The following is an 18492-nucleotide window of genomic DNA, read 5'->3' as shown; positions in this document are numbered from 1 at the left end:
GAATTGAGTTGCACTCTTTTATTGTCTTCCTCTCTTTGAAAGGATTCTGGGTTTTGAAAAACATGGCAACAGGGAAGGGGGAATAAAACACTCCACATATTTCTGCTTTTGAGAATTGGCCTTTTACACTTGAATATCTCTGGGAAACAACTCACTGTAACATGTACAAGGAATAAAAATAACTGAGTAGTCATTGGTGCTCATCATTAACTGGAATTCAAAAGTCAGCTTTCCTAGTCTGTGACAGCAGTAGAAAATCCTTTTAAAAGTTTTAACTTCATAGGAATTCTCTCTTGGGGGGTGGTGTTAATTTTTTCACCTCATCATCCCTAGGAAATGCAAAGGGTTATGGCCTCTTAATTGCTCTTTTTTTATTAATAGTAAAAAAGCTGCTACTTTTGCCTGTGCCTAATCAGGTTCTTAGGACCTGAAATGTAGCTATGGGGAAGAAGCAGGCTAACTTGGGATTCTAGCCCTTTATACCAAATTCATTGAAAGTTCCCTAAAGGCAAGAGGTGTACATGCTACCTGTGATTGAGTATCAAAACTATATGCCTACAGTAGCCTGAATAGAATTGCCAGTGATTCTCTGTTACAGCAACAGTGCTTAAAAGCTTTTATACGCTTACACATGCAAGCAACTTTTTTTTTCTTACAAAAATGCTGTCCTCTTGGTTCAATTGTATGTGTTGTTTTGGTCTTGTTTTTCAAAGTAGAGTGAGTCCATATAGATTTTTCCATATAAAATTGGCAAATAAGCTTCCAATATTGCTTAAAAGTTATTACAACCAAAAGCCTTGATTTTGCTCATAGATAATGTCTGTATTTTAAATGCAGCAGTTCATTGCATCTAGCCTGCTACACACTGATGAGCAGCAGAAAGTCCAGAGTTTGGTTCACTGTAGTTCTTGCCCACTGTCTGACAGTTGACATCATTGCCTCAGAGCTGCAGCATGAGGTCAGCTTTAATTTGGGGCTGTATTTTTATGAAGCTTTTAGGAAATTATTGTTTGTGAGTGCCCTTTTGCCAGATCTAGTTAAATGTGTCACTATGTTCATAAGTTATTAGCTGGGGAAAGGAGTGTACAACTATTCTCTCTCTCACAGAAAGTGTAATGACATCAGTCTCCAACCAGACTAAAAAAATTCCAACCATAATTGGGTGAGAATTTCTCCGTAGTGCTCAGCAAAAGTCTGATTCCAAGAAACTTTCCTTGACTGATGTTAGCAAATAGTTACAGACCTCTCTAAGGCTATTTCTTCATTACCTTTCTTTAATCTGCTTTCCAGTTCCAGACCTCATGACCTGGTTCTTCCACTGACTCTACTGCTGTCTCCCCATCTGCTCCCCCAGCTTCCCTGTGTTTAAAGGTTTTGTTCATGCCCTGTTCCTATTTGGTTCCTCTGCTGGTTTCAGCCTCTGGCATCTTGGTGCTGAACAGACACTACTGGCATAAGAGGAAGCTGACCTGTTAAGCGCTAAATTTTATCCTGCCCTGTAGGGCAAGGGAAATTCAGTGTTACCTCTGTGACTAGGTGGCCCACATACCATCTGATTGGAAAGAAAGACCGGTAAATATAGGCATCTGCTCAGTTTGTGCGGTCTAATACATGTCTAATCCAAAACTCAGTTCATGCAGTGCCAGTTGATACATGTCTAATCCAGACAAGGTGGCTTGGGTCAAACCTGAGATCTTTGAAGAGCACAGGTGTCAAAAAAAAAAGAGTAACATTGGAAACCTGACACATTGGAGCTGCGTTGGCTGTAGGCTCCTGAGCATTCATGAAAATTTTAGCATGAGGCATTTGGTTCCATGAAATTGGGTGACCGTAAGACCAAAATCCGGCAGTACGGATGGGGATAGCAGCATCCCCGTGTTTCTTCTACAGCTACCAGCCAGCAGGGTGACACAACGTGGGCGCTAGCTCCGCAGGTCCGCTCGAGCAGAGGCTGAAGGCATGTCCGGGCGGCAGGGGCTATGCATCTTCCCTCCCCACGGTACTGCCACCGCTGCCTCCCCGGCCTGCAGCCGGCGAGACCCGCGGGCTCGCCCCGCCTCCCGCCCGCGTAGCTCCTCCCGGCGGGGGGCGGTGGCGGTGGCCCGGGCTCATTATGGCCGCGCTGCCGGCCAGCACTTCTCCCCACCGCGGAGCCGCCATGAAGTGTTACTACGAGGTGTTGGGTATGAAGTGCGACACCGCCAAGGAGGAGCTGAAGCGGGCGTACCGCCGGCTGGCGCTGCGCTAGCACCCAGGTATGGCTGCGCCTCCCGCAGGCCCGGCCCGGCCGCAGGCCTGAGGAGAGGGCCCGGCCTGCTTCGCCCTCTCTTTGCCCCGCGGGCCCCCACCGTAGTGGGGGGGCGTTATCTGCAGGGGGAGAAGCACCCTTTTCCTTAGAGCGGCTCTTCCAGCGGCTGCAGTCGATGTTCCGCCGGTGGTGTCAGTGCTGCGCCGGCTGGGCCGCTCCTCTGTGCCCCGTGTCTGTCGCAGGGGCCTGTGGGGAGCGGGGCCGGGAGGCAGCGCTCAGGCAGCGTCTAGGTGTTTGCAGCAGCGCCCTCGGTAGCACTTATGGCTTGGTATTTCTGTCTCGGGTTTCTGAAGCGGTTGTAGGAGGTGCTGCCGTAGTGCTTTGAATCGTTTGCAATTTAATTAAATTGTCTTACAGATAAAAACCTAGAGAATGTGGGGGAAGCAGCGGAACAGTTCAAGTTAATTCAAGTAGTGTATGATGTTCTCAGCGACCTGCAGGAAAGAGCCTGTTGAGCAATATTTATCTGGTAGCAGCCTGGAAAAGACTTTTTTAATTCTATCTCAGCCAGGACTTTGAATTCGCTTCTTGCTCAGCCTTGCTGGTAGTCAGCGCGGGGCCTCTGTGGCAGGAGTGGCCAGCCTTCCCGGTGCTTTGCTCCACGCTTTGAAATGGTTGAGAGCCACTCAATGTGCAGCTTCCTGGAGAGGCATAGCTGTGCACCTGCACCTTCCTCGCAGTGTTTTGGGAGGTGGTGTTGGGCTGGGTGCTGAGGGGGGTGCTCTGGGGACGTGCCAGTGTTGGCCTCCGTTTCTTCCTCCCGGAGCGGGAGGCAGTTTGCATGTTGGCATAGGTATCCCTCTGGTCACGGTCCTCCCTGCCTTATGGAGGAAGAGCCAGCATGACGCTGAGTGCATGCAGGTATTTAATATGCTGTTGATTGCTACAGATAGTAAGCTGTAATGACGTACATACTGTCATGTTTCTGTAACAGTCCTAATTTGAAATATGCACACACATCTCTTAAAAACAGATTGCTACTTTAAATGTTCTGTGTAACTTGTTTTTCAAATGGGCTGAAGCATCTACCAGATTATGCAGCCAAAACCACCTGTACTAAGTTTGTCCTCCTTTAAAGGAAAGTACTGTTTTCCAATTTTTATATGCTAATGTATAGTTTGGGGTTTTTTATGTGTATATAAGTATTGGATGACTTAAATAATGTCCTACCCATTTCTGAAAGCTCATCAAGCATCTTGCTCAAATGTGTCTGCTAGCTTCCCGTTAAGAAATTGTTGCTATAGATATTGCAGATAAAGTAGTAGTAAATAAACTAAAGGTCAAGAGAGAATATTTACTGAGCCTGTCTTTTTTTTTTTTTTTTTTCCTCTCTCTGAAGACTTTGGATATGAGAACCAAATTCCAGACACTGGGCTAAAGTTATTACACTGAGGAGATACATGTACTGTGTTAGCTGTCTCTTACCAGCACTGGGGAATGTTCTGTGTTGCTACATCCTTAATATTGTGAATTCTTGCTAGGTATGATAATCATAGGGAGGCTCTGCTGAAAGGAGGAGTTGATGGAGACTATCAAGATGATAGTTTAGATCTGCTGCAGTACTTCACTGTTAGCTGTTACTCTGGATATGGAGGTGATGAAAAGGTAATGAATTAATTCATCTTTAATGAATCAATTTAAATTTCGTGAAAAGTGTTGGCATTTGCTCAGTGTTGAAAAGCTATGCATGGAATTGTTGAGCACAGGTAGTAATAATACTTATACAAATCTTTCTAAGGTAAAACTTATGCTGGACAAGGCAAGCTTTAATTCCTGCTTATTGTCCAACAATTATTTAGTCATGATTTCCAACTATACTATACAACTACAGAGTGTGTGTATATTATTTATGTATGTTATATAGTGAAGCATTCCAATGCTTTGCAATACCATCTGTTTATTCAGAAATATCTAACAAGCTACAATGTTTCAAGCTAAAGAAAAGCAATATAATAACAGTGCTTGGGTGAAGTGTGCTTCCTATAATTGAATTCCCTGTTGGATTTTAAGATATTCATCATAACTTAAAAAGCTCCAGGTGATTAGAAAAACCTCTGCCAGAGAAAATCCTTATCTGTCTTTGTGTTACTATAGTAGGAGTGAGTTAGTAATATTTTAATTTAAAAAGTAAAGATATAGTTAGGATACTTAATAGTGAATTTTATATTTGAAACTTCCTCAAAACTTGGTCCCGTGTAACCAGAAACTTATCAACATCTCCAGCATGCTGAAACTTTTTTTTTAGATTTGAATACAGGTGTTTGATGTGCGAGAGACACAGAGACTACACAAAGGAGATAGAAATAAAAGGAATGGGAGAGAATGGGAACTTTATTAAACAGAAGGGTCTTGCTCTCTAGAGCAAGTGCTTACAAGGCCTTTACCCTGATTTTGAGTTGCTGTTGCAGAATTGTAATATTTCTCTAAAATACACTACTGTAGCTGAGCATTTGTACATCTATTATTGAGCCATGCAAAATGAGTCAGAATTTATTGTTTTTTCATTATTTCAGGGATTCTTTACAGTCTATTGATAAGTTTTTGAGAAGATTGCAAAGGAAGAGATGGAATATATGACCCAGGAAGATACTGAAGAATTCCCTATGTTTGGATATTCCCAAAGTGGCTATGATATGGTAAGAGCAAGTGTAAATCTGAACTGAAAGTAACACAGTTAAGTCATTGCTTTATCCCACACTGAAATCAAAGGAAAGGCTCCTGCTGATCTCTGAGGTAAATATAAAACCACGCTTCTGCTGTCTTTACTACTGTAGACCATTACTATAAAGGAAGTGCTTGTGTTATGATTCATAATATTTAGATGAATTAAAATTGGTATTTCCTGATGGACTATATTAGTAGCCAGACTTTTAATGTTAAGTTGTCAGACAAACACTTCACAGGGCTAACCCTCAATTATGCCAATGAAACTTAAGTGTAATGCAAGGCCTATAAAACAAAAGAACAGATGTTCTCTTTGCTTCCTGATGAGAATAGTTTACCAGTGTTTTAATGCAATTTACATTACAGAAAGGGATATTGAGATAATTTTTTTTTAAATAACGTGTAGTGTCTTGCCTCATTTAGGAAAACTGAGTAGCACTCACTGCATAACACAGCCTGTAGAAAATGGGAGATGTGGTGGTTGACCTGCAATGTGAGCTCCCATTATGATATTCTTGTAATCTACAATTATTCTATAGTAAGATTTAATTTCCAAAATATTGCATGCTTTCCTTTAGGAAGCAAGAAAAGAAAATGTGTGGGGGCACTTGAATTCTTCTCGTCTGGTTTGCCAACTATTTGTTGTATTCTATTAGACTTACTGGTAATCTTTTAAAAAAAAAAAAAAAAAATTGTATTCCTGTGTTGAAATTAAATAGTCAAGTAATAGCACTTTCCCCAGTGAATAACTGCACAGTATCAGTACTCTCAAATGTTGTTTCTAGTCTGCTACTTCTCCCTGTCCCTTTTAGTAGAATTGTACTGTATGACTAATTATTTATGAAATTCAAATTGATATAGACCGTAAAAATTAGTAACTTCAATAGTACAAAACTTGGCTGGAGTTGGAAACAAAGTGTCAGAATGGGTGTTTGAATTTCAGGTAAAAATACAGGATGGCTTAACCAAATGGAAATCTTTCCCAGGGAGAGAAAGTGTCTCAAACTGCTAAAATCTGTCTTTTAATGGAGTGAGCTTGAAACATCTTTTGGAAACTGCTTATGTTGAGGCCATAGAATAGATATGATTGTAGACCCAAATTAGCTTTTATACTGTCAATTAATAACTGCAAAAATGGCTGGAATTCTAGCACCACCATAGTTTGACATCTGCCTTGTTCATGCTGTTTTGGAAGCAGAACGCTCCCCATTTTTTAATGGGATCAAGTGATTTATAGGGGTATTTTAATTGAGGCTATTTCCCATAAATGGGAAAGTCATTATCCCTGTTAGCTTATATTCAGACAAAGAGATTAAACTGTCAGAAGATTCCAGCATTGCAGTGCCCACTTCTCTACTCAGTTGGAGTATCATGGGAAAAGAGTTTTAGAACACAGCTACAAAAACTTTTGACAGGCATCAAAATCTGTGATGTGAATGTTCTCTGGTTCAGTCTACTGAGTTAATTCATTAATTAAGTTTGAGAGGTGGCTTGATCAATGCCAGGCAGCCAGGGAAAATATTAAGTCTGACTTCACAAGACTTCATGATATGATTTTTAGGTCAATTAGATGCAGAAAGAAAAGCAATCAGCTCTAAGTATAAGTAGTAGGCAAAACAAAATCCACCTGGGAGTTCAGCAAGAGCTGCTGTATAGTCTTCTGGAGAATATCAGAGATGTGCTTGTATTTCAGGTAGCTGCTGAGGAGGAGGAAAGTCTCATAGCTCATACAGCTGGTGAAGGGGAGGATGATCAGTGTCATCAGTTGATGGCCATGCATCCTTTTGCATGGATGATATCCCCTTCTGAAGTAGAAATCTGAGATAGAGTCTAACCTCGCTTAGGCTATTGGCCATATGTAGAGCTGGGTTTTTGTGATAGCAAAGAAAAACTGTGTAGCGACTTGCCTGCCAGAGACCATGGCCATGAACCTTTGCATGTAGATAGGCCATTAGAAATTAGTGTTGAGGCATTGATAGTTGTAGCCCATGTGAATACCAATGACGGGGAGGAGAAGAGATACTAGAAGAAGAGATATTAAACTGTTAGGTTAAAGATTGTCTGCTGTGAGGTATGCCAAAATATAAACAGTAGTGCATGTAGGGGTAAGTAGTAAAAAGGCAGTTTAATGGTGTAAGTAATGTAAGAAAGGAGTTTAGGCATGTCTCATTTCCTGAATATACAAAATGCAGAAGGTTAGTAATTATTTGGAGAGGAATAGAGAACAAAACAAAAAAAAATAATCTTTATGCCATTTTATTAATCCAGCATTTACTTGTGAATAGTAAAAGAAAGGAGAATAAGGGAAGATTATTCACTGATTCTTTTAATGTGAGAGCTAGAGGGCATCATTTTAACCTGCAGTCATATAATTTGCTAACAAAACAGGAGTAAGTGCATCTTCACATAACCCCTTGTTAAATTGTGCAAGTCACGGCTCCATGATATTGTATATGCCAACAATTTACATGAGTTAAAAAAGAAATATTAAACAAATTCATGAAAGAAAAATCCATCAAGGGCTATTAAACAATTTATCTCTTGCTCTGGAAGCAGAGAGAATATACTGGGAAGAAATAGTATTGTGTACATGTGTTTGTTTTATTGCTCTTTTTGTGCTGGTCATTGGCTACTGTTGGAAATGTATGGATGACCTTTGGTGTAATTTGGTATGGTGGTTCTTAGGCAATACGTGCATATGTCTGCTTGCGGACAGCATATCTGATTCTGATTGTGTTTTTCAGTTTGACAGGAAAAGTACAGCAAAGTAAATAACTGGGCACTAGCGTCAGTGCGATCCAATCCTGCAAGGGGATGTTTTTCAGAAATTGCAGTTTGGAATAGTTTAATAGACAAGGTTGTTGATTTGACATGGTTTGAAATTTTAAAGATATTAGAGGTTTCTCTAAACTTTCATGTGACACATTTATACTCTGGGGAAAAACTGTGGCTTGTATAGAAGACACAAAACTGCTACAAAAGCCCTAAATGATTTGGTATGGTTTCTGCCCTCTCTCTAATAAAGTGATGCATTTAAAATTTTTTAACAGGTAGTCCACCCTTTCTATGCATATTGGCAGAGTTTCTGTACTCAGAAAAACTTTGCTTGGAAAGAAGAATGACACACGACAAGCCTCAAACCACCGGGAGAAACGAGCTATGGAAAAAGAGAACAAGAAAACTAGAGATAAAGCAAGGAAAGAGAGGAATGAACTGGTCTGTCAGCTAGTAGCCTTTATTCGTAAAGGGGATAAAAGAGTACAGGCTCATAGAAAACTTTTCAAGAACAAAATACAAAAAAAAACTAGGAAAGCAGAGGAATTTCGGAGGCAGCAGAAACTCAAGCAAGCAAAGTATGTAAATGTGGAACAAATATTTTCTTTTAAACTTTGAGAAACTGTCCATGAGGATACCATATAGAGTTAGATTCTAATAGTAGCTGCACTTGCTCTTTTAAACATCCTTGAAAATTGTATATATTTGTTTTGGTCTCAAGTCTGAGCTTTTTAAAACTTGGGTCTCTCTGCATTGTACTGACATGTAGAGATCTAAGATAACCAGGGAATAGTTATCTGTGTGCTGCAGGTAACTGGCTGTAGTAGTACAGAATCCAGTGTGCTTTTACTTACCTGGGGAAGTAAGATTTAATAGTAGTTATTGTTCCTTTAAAGAAAAAAAGAATGTATGTTGGGGAATCAGAGAACAGGACTATGACAACCTGGACTTAGATTAGCTCATCTGCCTTGGAACTGTACCTGCTAAAAAGAAAGTGGGAAAAATGAACTTAGTTTTGCTTTTCCTTTTAACTCTGCAGAAATGACCCTTTCATTGGACTAAATCCATTTTTTTAAGTCCTTTTATTTTTCCCAAAATTAAGTAGAGGGAAGAGGCAATCTCCTGAGCGTAAGCACAATTTATTCTTCAAACTAAAGAGCTTTTTGCCTCAAAATGGGAGGAAGGAGCTTAAATACTTAATAAGAGTGCACTTGCAAAATAATTGCATATTGATTAAAATTATATAATAATAATTAAAATATATATGAAACTTATTTTTTTTTCTGAAGGGAGAATGAAGCAGAGGTATGCATTTACTGACAAATGGCTTGATAATTCTGAGTCCAGGAGCCAGGTGGAGCAAAATTCAGCTGTACTGTGGTGCACTGATTGATAACTTGGGCCATACTTAGATTTGGAAAACTGAGTTGGTACATTCCTATAGCACAGAGTCAAGGAGTAATGTGCTTGTGGCTTTTGTGGTGCTGTACTGTCTGTGTGTTTGGATCTTGCAGCAGGTAAAAGCAGCTGTACTGCTTTGAGGATTGAGCTGACTTTTCTGCTGTCAGCTTGATATTTACCATGCTGCATAGCATTTCCTGCCTGAAATTCAAGCAGGATCCACCTATGTTAATACCTCTTTACTTGCAGTGTAGATGTGCCCATTGACATCACAAATTAACTGCTCAGATTTCCAGGCCCTACAAACAATTGTTTGCTGCTTCATAATATGTTCAGGACTTTCCTCCTAAAATACCAAAGAAGAACAAGTTATCTTTTAAAATAATACTGTTTCTGTAATTCCCATCTCATGAACACAATGTAGAAGTTACTGTATTATTCTACTTAAAGGCTTGCTGTGCAGTATAAAGAGCAGAGCTGGATAATTATGTCAGATCTGGAGAGAGAATTGCAAGAGATGGAGGCACAATATGAAAAGGAATTTGGAGATGGATCAGATGATGAAGATGAATTAGAAGAACAGGAGACAAAAGGCATCAAAGGTATGGGGGGTGTGTGGGGGTGATCTATAGTGAGTTGTTGCAGCCTGAGTATTGGCTCACTGCACTAAAAGCCCCAGATTCACAGTTCTGACTATAGTGCAACTCCCTGCCTCCAGCTTAGGTGTACCAGGTTAGTCTGTTCCTCTGGTGTTTTCCATTGAGCATGAGAAACATCAAGCTCCAGCTTTTAATTTATGCTAATATATGATTTGATGATCTTGATCTGTGTGAGTCAGCACAGGCAGGGTACAGGAACAACCACAAAACCACGGATGAAATGCAGAGTAAATTATTTTCGTTACCTTGCCAACTGGGGGATCCCTGAAGCAGCACCCAGGCAGAGGTACGCAAGCAGGGATGCAGGCACTGCTGAGTTCAGTCCATGCTGGAGGATCGCTGACCCTGCTGTTTTCGCCTGTTTATTGAGGATTTGCGCAGGCGTAGTTTACCACTGTGCTTTGATCTTCTCTGTAGTAGGGCAGGAATTTCAAGCATGTCTGATAGGGTGCCTCTAAGTCTATCATAGGCCTATGTTATCTAAACACAGATGTTCTACTTGTCAAGCACACAAGGATAAACAACAATTAGTATGATATGTATTTTTCTATGCCCTAGCTGCAGGTCACTTGAGTGTGTTTATAATCCTTATTGCCGGAACCCACAATCTGCATATCAATAATACTAAACTGAATGTCAGTGTTGTGACTATTTGCTGGGGCTTTAAGAGCAGCTTACTTAAAAATTACTCATCTAACTTTGTCTCTCTAATCTCCATTGATCTCTTCAGACAAACTGATGAGACTGAAGAAGCTGAATTTATTGATCTGTACTGCCCTGCTTGTGACAAAATGAGCTGGAATCTTGTGCAGACTAATTCTTCTGGAAACATAACTTGCATCTTCTATCAAGCTTTACTGAGTGCAGGGAATTGCTATAGTTTTTGTTTTGTTTTCCTGAAGGTAGGTAGATTAGGCAAGTTTTTTCAGGTAGTTGAAACTCTGCAAAAGATACTAGAGGTGATAGAGTTGCATTAATGTAGTGTTAGGTCAAATTTGTTATCCTGCTTTTGGGAGCTGAGCTGTTTAGCTTCAGACATGCTCAAAGGTTGATCTTTTGTCAAACTGCATGTATTGAATCTACTCTGTCTTCTGGTATGTGGAAAAGGCTGCCAGTGTTTCTAATGTTAGGGAGGGAAAATACAGTGTGTTTAGCTTCAGTCAGCTCAGTTATTTTGGCTTAAGTGTCCTAATGCAGGTGTCTGGCATGGAAAACTTTAGTCTAAATAACTAACATTTTGCAAAGTTATAAACAAAGCCACTATCTTATGTGAAAAGGTAGCCAAAACAGAATGAGCCCTATGTATAATTAAAAGCTACCTTCGTTCTCCTCTTCCATAGTTTTAGAGGCTGTTTTATTGGTGTTTCTTCCCTTCATCACAGATGGCCTCATCTTTCAAAATAGGAGAACTAAGGTTTTACCTGTTACAATCTCACTGAAAACACAGAGTAAAATTAAGAGGATCAATGGCTTTATGTTCTCCCCACCCACCTGTGTTTGAGGTAAATGAATATAATACTAAAACATAATCACTAATGAACTTAAAGTAGTTAACTTGCATTTCTGTTTGGACGGACTTAGAGGACTCTTTTGATAGAAGTGCTGATGAAGAAACAGTTGAACAAAAGGAGGTGCCCTGCATGGACAAGGATAGTGGTGCACCAGAGGAGTTGGTAAATGATGGCCAAAGATGTGCTGTGTCAGAGGAAGCAAGCACTACAGATGATGTCAGCCAAGTGAATGAAGCAAAAAGGTGCACTGACTTGCAATATAGCAGTGACTGTATCATTCTGTCATGTTTGATACTGTCAAACAAGTCTAGATTTACTCACCAATGTGAATTGGGGGCTACCCCACTAAATCAGAGTTGAGCAAATGTGGTACTAAACAAGGAGTGTTAGGATCTACTTTGGAAACGGCATTTCATTGCAAATCCCTACCACATCATTTACCAGTAGCTGATTCATCATCCTAGCTGAATCTTGAGAACAACAATTGATTGTATAAATGTAATTGCTTTATTTTTTTGCTGGAAGCACTTGCATTGTGTTGTGTGAAGGAAGAACAGGGGAAGCAGCAGAAACATTGATGACTAAAAACCATCAGAGGCTCTTAAATACTATGTTGAATGTTCCTGTGCACTGATCTTGATTTATCTTTGTCTATCAGCATACTAAGCCTAAAGGGGAAAAAAAGCCAAGGATGCAAGAGAGTCTGCTAAGGCATCTTCAGAGCATCCGACAACAGTATGTCAAATTACTTAAGCTATTTAAAAGCTGGTGGTCATATTATGACAAACAAGGTGGCTGGTTTGATCACCTCCAGTCCACAAATTGTGTTTCAGGTTTTTTTGCTTATATCTTTAATAATACAGGTACCTTCTATCCCTGTGATTTTATTAGAATCTAGGAGACTGGAACATCAGCTCATGTCCTTGTGGAGAAGAGGACGACTAAATTTCAGTTCTAAGAGTTGCTAATGCTCTGTATCCAAGGCAGTTCAAACCAAATAAATTAAACAACTGAAGATGGAGCTGTTGTTATTAGGCAGGTGCCAGGCAGCAGTACCATTTGCATCTTTCCCAATATTGATGGTTCCCAGAAAGAGCAAAATCTTGTAATAACTACAGCTAAGACATATTAAACTCATTAAATCTCAGAGCCCAAAGTAGTAAGTGTATAGTCTTGTTAAGTCAGGTGAGACCAAAAGTATTCTTCATCTTGAATTAGATTTGCAAGGCTTCTATTCTTGTTCTTGGTTCTACTTAGTACTCTTTAAAATTTCAAGAAGTCATATTTTTGATTTTTTTATATACATAAAAATATATTGTTTCTATCAGATATTCCATTACTGATTAACAAACAGCTTAGTCACATTTCACTCTCTAAGAGAAACTGCATACAGAAAACTGGTGTATTATATTTATTACATTCTATACAAATGTGAAGCATTTTGTTTTTTTCTCAAAAAAGGGAGGGGGGAAAGGAGAACCTGAACACCTGATTTTGGAGTGGAAGTAGATTCTACAAAGGAGTTGTCAATACAGTTGGAGAAGGTAGTGCTCAGCAAGGGCTGTAGTATGTCGTTTAGGAAACCCCTAGAGTGAAATTCGGAATGAAATCAGAATGCACTGATCTTGCATTCACTAGGTTCCTCTGAAGCTTCAACTCATCAAACAAAAATGGCAGAATACTTTCCTTCCTCCACAAGCTAACATGGTACCTTTATTGGGTCAAGGAATTACTCAAACTTTAAAATCTGAATGAAAGTAAAATGACAGATGTACAGTTCTTGCTGACCATTCCCAATTCCATTTTTTTTATTTTTTGAATTTCCATTACCACTGAAGGTGGTAATGAACTAAAACATTTTTAAAAGTGATTATGTAAGAAACACAGCATCTTATTTCACCAGCCAGAGGTTGCATCTTTGCTAAATGACTAATGGGTCTGCTATGCAATCCCAAAAGCAGCAGGAGGAAAAGCAAAGCATATTTTGGAGAGGATGATGACTGGATTAGAGCCCCATGTTAAAAATAACTACTGTAACTAGAAACTTTTGTGTGCACAGATTTTTTTCATGCTCTAATTACAGTGTATCCTTGTAGTAAAGGTAAACAGTTTTAGCTCTGTTGGAAACCTACAGTTATGTTCTGCTCAGGGTGGTTCTCAGCCTGAGATTGACTATGCTTACATAAGTGAAATCTTGCATCTTGGGGGAGAGGGTAAGAGCATATTCTTTAAACACTGGCTCTGTAAGACTGCTCTTATGATACTGAACAAGTATTTAATCTTCAGACTATGATTTTTCTTGTCTGGTATAGATTAATGCAGAGTCTGGGTGGCAAGTATCAGGGGTTCTGTGTACATCTCATGTAAGGAAACCAAGTCTATTTTGCAGCTGCTCTTTCCATGTGTCTCTAAAGCAGTATGAAATACTTCCACAGCAAAGTCAACATCCTTTTTAGTAATGCACATAGGAGGTTTAATTCTAAATGTCTGGGAGGGGGGAAATCCTTAAAATTGTATGGAAAGAATACAGCTTCTCTCAGCCCATCTAGGTCAGCACTCACCTTCTGCCCAAAAAAAAAACCCCTAAACCACAAGTGTGAAAAATAATATATAGGAGAACAGCAGAGCTGGGACTGAGGCTTCTGATAAATGCACTCTGAAGTGGGGCTATTTTGGACTTGACTGCATCCAACTCCCTGCTCCACTCCTATGACAAAGGAACTGCCTCCAAAAGAAACCTGACTAGAGTAGATCATATTTGCAGCTCTGTTATTCAAGATAGAGCTAGTATAAAACCTTAGATGGATTTGTACTAAGAAAGGACAGACATAGGTGTATTTTTTCCTTCTGGCAGCTTTGCCATAGGGAAAAGTAACATCTATTGAGAATGGCAGCCTCTTACATTTGATGTGCTGTTATATTAGGCTTTTTTAAGGCTTTTAAGAGAATGCATTATGGAAAAAATCACTAAATGCTAACTTTCAGTTAGGGTACTATAGCTTGACTGCATGTTGATCAGGAAGGGATATATGCGCAGTTTAACTTGTCAAGAACTTAGTTCTTAAATCCAAAAGTTTGATCCAAATTATATTTCCAAGAGTATTTAACTTCCATAAGAATCTTAAACTTTCAGTTTAATTTTTTCTGTCATGGTATCCCAGGATTTTATGCAGCAAGAATGGAATAATGGTCTTTTGCACCCACAGCACCCAACTGAAGCTAATACTCGCAGATAAACAGCACTCTCATGAGACAGAATCAGATTTTACTACACTCTGAGCTGCAGTCTGTTACCCATGTTCTGGTCTGTGACTTGTGGAAGAACCAATGAGGTGACAGATGCGGTGTCCTGTTTCTTTTAGCCATCCTTCATCTGTCTCATACAGAAGCTGCTTCCTCTGTGTCGGAGGGCTTAACTGACCTGACCAGCCCTGGGGCAATTCTTTGCTATTAACTTGCATGCTGTAAGAAGCTTGTGACACGGTGCCCTGGGTACAGCATGGTGCATCTTCAATTGGTGTGGGTTGATGCCCATTCACATGCAATTCTCACTTTTGTGCTGCATTGCTGAACTTGCTATTAACAGGTTTTCTTAATTATTTTTTATTACCATCCAGGTAGAATGTTACCAGCTCTCCAAAATGAAAGAATGAGCAAAAACAAACTTGTTCTCTGCTGACAGGTCAGGTGATAACCTGAACAGTAGCAAAGACTTAGCAGACCTGAATATTACTGACTTCTTCTAATTTACATACATTATAGTACATTGCTCTTCTAGGGGAAGTTGTCCCTCTAAAGGAAAACTGCAAGCTTAGAGCTAGTTCAGCATACTTGAAGAGAAACAAATAGCTCCTGCCCTATTTATAAACTAAGCAAAGTTAAACAGAGATAGTTTCTAAGACTGTTTTCTAGTTTATTTACTAAACTAAAGTTAATTTATCTTAAGGGAAATGGGATGTAGTTCACGAGGACAGAAAATAAGCTTTATGTATAACCAGAAGTTCAGTACCTGACTGTAGAGTCCTCTTCTGCTGATCAGAACCCCTATGTCTTTACAGTCCTCCTAGATCTGATCGATTTCTTCAGCTGGAAGAAGGTAGCAACTGTACTAAGGAAAGTGAACATTAAACTTCATTTAGATATTCTAAATTAGTTCTATGAAAAAGATGTATATTCCAGTCTCTCCAATAAATCCCACCCCCATCTCTGGCTGAAAACATTAGCTGCATAATTTATCTGCTTTCTAAAGATGAGTTTATGCAATTGAGTTTATGCAATTAAGGTATACAAGTCACTCTTTACTCAAAGCTTGTGAAATATTTGAAATACTGGAATGTTCTGGCTCACTTTTAGCCGGACCAATGTTTTCTCACTCCACTATCTGTTTTTTAATAGAAAAATCTTCCTATTGTTTCAACTGAAATAAAAATGTGATAAAACTTTCAATGGCACTGTAAATTGAAAGGAATAAAGTAAATCACTAACCTTATCTATCACCATTTCTACTCTAATCATGTCTCTTGCTATAGACATCTCCAACAATCTCAAATTTATCCTGTAGTTTAGCAAACTCTAGTAGCATATATGTTCCTACATCCTCACTCTTTGTTGTAGACCATCTTCTTCAATAGCCTGATTAAAATGATGTACAATGACAGTGTTGCAGGAAAAGCTTCCAATATAGTTGGTTAATTCCCATCTAGCTTGATGACACATTATGTTTATCTCAATTCCTTGCAGACTGTTCTTTCACTACTACAGTCCTTACATTTTTCTTCTCTTACAACAACTAGCATCAGAGTACAATTGAACATAATATTTTGATGTTGCTGTGGTGTTTTTCACATTTTACTTATTATTCTATAATCATAATCCAGTAATTCATGCTCACATATAATCATAGCTGAAAAATACCTGACCAGCAGGATTATTTTCAAAATCTTATGAGAAATATTTTAATTCTTTCTCCAGTATCATGAGAAGAATATAATTTCACAAGGCATACCTATGTGTACTAAGCAGCCTTTTAGGAAACAACTTGAGTGTTTTAATTAGATTCATCAACACCATGCTTTTTAAAATCACAAATTTTTTTTTGGTTCTTACTCTGCTCCCTTTAATTAAAGCACTGACACCCACAAACCATTTTCCAAGCTTAATATTTGCATTAAGAAAATTCACATTAAAAAAAACAAAAAAAACAAAAAATACAATTACAGAAGTTAAAGCAAGTGCTTCTCCTTTTTTTTTTCTTTTTTCTTTTCTTTCAACTCCATTTTATTCTTCCTGACTCTGACAGCCTCCTTAGACTTATTTTAGATCCTGGCTCCGAGTTATTTCAGAGCCAAAACACCCCCAAAATATGGATTCAGACTTTCTTATTACTAAAATGGCTTTTCAAAATGTTTTTATTTATATGATCAACCATCTTATGAAACATCTACAAAAAAAAAAATCACTCAGTAAAGTAACACAAGCAGAAACAGACAGTATCTGCTGTAATGAAGCAAGATTCAAGGAAAAATGGTCTATGCATGTGTGGTGGGTTGACCTTGGCTGGATGCCAGGTGCCCACCAAGCCATTCTATCACTCCCCCTCCTCAACTGGACAGGGGAGAGAAAAATATGATGAAAGGCTCATGAGGTCAAGATAAGGACAGGGAGATCACTCAAGAATTACCATCATGGGCAAAACAGACTCGACTCAGGGAAATTAATTTAATTTATTGCCAATCAAGTCAGAGTAGAGTAATGAGAAATAAAACCATATCTTAAAACACCTTTCCCCCTACCCCTCCCTTCTTCCTGGGCTCAACTTCACTCCCAAATTCTCTACCTCCTCTCCCCAAGCAGTGCAGGGGGACAGGGAATGGGGGTCACGGTCAGTTCATCACACATTGTCTCTGCCGCTCCTTCCTCCTCACACTCTTCCCCTGCTCCAGTGTGGGGTCTCACCCACAGGAGACTCCTTCACAAACTGGTCCTTTCCATGGGGTGCAGTCCTTCAGGAACAGACTGCTCCAGCGTGGGTCCCCCATGGAGTCACAGGTCCTGCCAGCAAACCAGCTCCAGCATGGACCTCCTCTCTCCACGGGGCCACAGGTCATGTCACGAGCTCTCCACAGGGTCACAGCCTCCTTCAGGGCACATTCACTTGCTCCAGCATGGGGTCCTCCACAGGCTGCAGGTGGATATCTGCTCCACCTTTAACCTCCATGGGCTGCAGGGGGACAACCTGCTTCACCATGGTCTTCGCCACAGGCTGCAGGGGAATCTCTGCTCTGGCACCTGGAGCACCTCCTCCTCCTCCTTCTTCACTGACCTTGGTGTCTGCAGAGTTGTTTCTCTCACATATTCTTACTCCTCTCTTCTGGCTGCTGTTGTGCAGCAGTTTTTTCCCCTTCTTAAATATGTTATCACAGAGGTGCTACCACCATCGCTGATTGGCTCAGCTTTGGCCAGTGGCGGGTCTGTCTTGGAGCTGGCTGGCACTGGCTCTGTTGGACACGGGGGAAGCTTCTGGCATCTTCTCACAGGAGCCACCCCTGTAGCCCCCCCCACTACCAAACCCATACAGCATGATCAAGACAAATTAAATAACGACCTACTGCCCACTGACTGATTTTCTGCTGGATAGTAAGTGAAATACGTTGCAAGTTTTTCTATTGTCTTTTTGTGAGGGATTGTTTTCCAAAAGGAATTCTGACCTTAAATATTTTTAAATATCTGGTCTTTAAGGCTTTTTAGGCATAAGGCAAAAGCTGTGGAGTTAAAACAATTTTGTTAAGCATGTGTGCCAGAGAATAAATTTGGTTTAGCTGAGGATTTGCATAGTCCTATGAAAGAGTCAGCTAAGGCTTTTGAAAAAGTGCTTTCCTACATTTTTATTAACAAAGTAAAGAACATAAGGGAGACAAGATGATTCTGATAACATATTTACAGAGGACTCCTATTCTTGCTAAAGGGATGAAAATTTTGCAATGGAACTAATCAGGAATTTATTTTTTTGTACACACAGGGCACGTTGGCCATGTATGCATAATACATGCATATGTTTATGCATTTTATACAGTTATTTTTAAAATTGCCCACATATAACTTTATAGTAAGAATAAATGTAAACATTTTTCATCTTTTGCTACTAGAAAGAGTTTGGAATATATAAATTCATAAC

At 39.6% G+C, this 18492-nt stretch overlaps 2 pseudogenes across 1 annotated transcript; one reads left to right on the top strand and one right to left on the bottom strand.

The window, feature by feature from the left end:
* Window positions 1-2108: 2108 nt before the first annotated feature.
* Window positions 2109-15807, top strand: LOC143171890 (dnaJ homolog subfamily C member 21-like; annotated as a pseudogene). The gene is made up of 7 exons (XR_012997234.1): window positions 2109-2255; window positions 2666-2777; window positions 3790-3913; window positions 4822-4944; window positions 8023-8325; window positions 9599-9750; window positions 11190-15807. The product of XR_012997234.1 is annotated as a dnaJ homolog subfamily C member 21-like (transcript).
* Window positions 13632-18492, bottom strand: part of LOC143171889 (alanine--glyoxylate aminotransferase 2, mitochondrial-like) — a 20107-nt pseudogene continuing 15246 nt past the window's right edge.

The sequence above is a fragment of the Aptenodytes patagonicus genome, chromosome W (genome assembly GCF_965638725.1).
Source record: "Aptenodytes patagonicus chromosome W, bAptPat1.pri.cur, whole genome shotgun sequence".
Lineage (NCBI taxonomy): Eukaryota > Metazoa > Chordata > Aves > Sphenisciformes > Spheniscidae > Aptenodytes > Aptenodytes patagonicus.
This window is presented reverse-complemented; position numbering and strand designations above follow the sequence as displayed.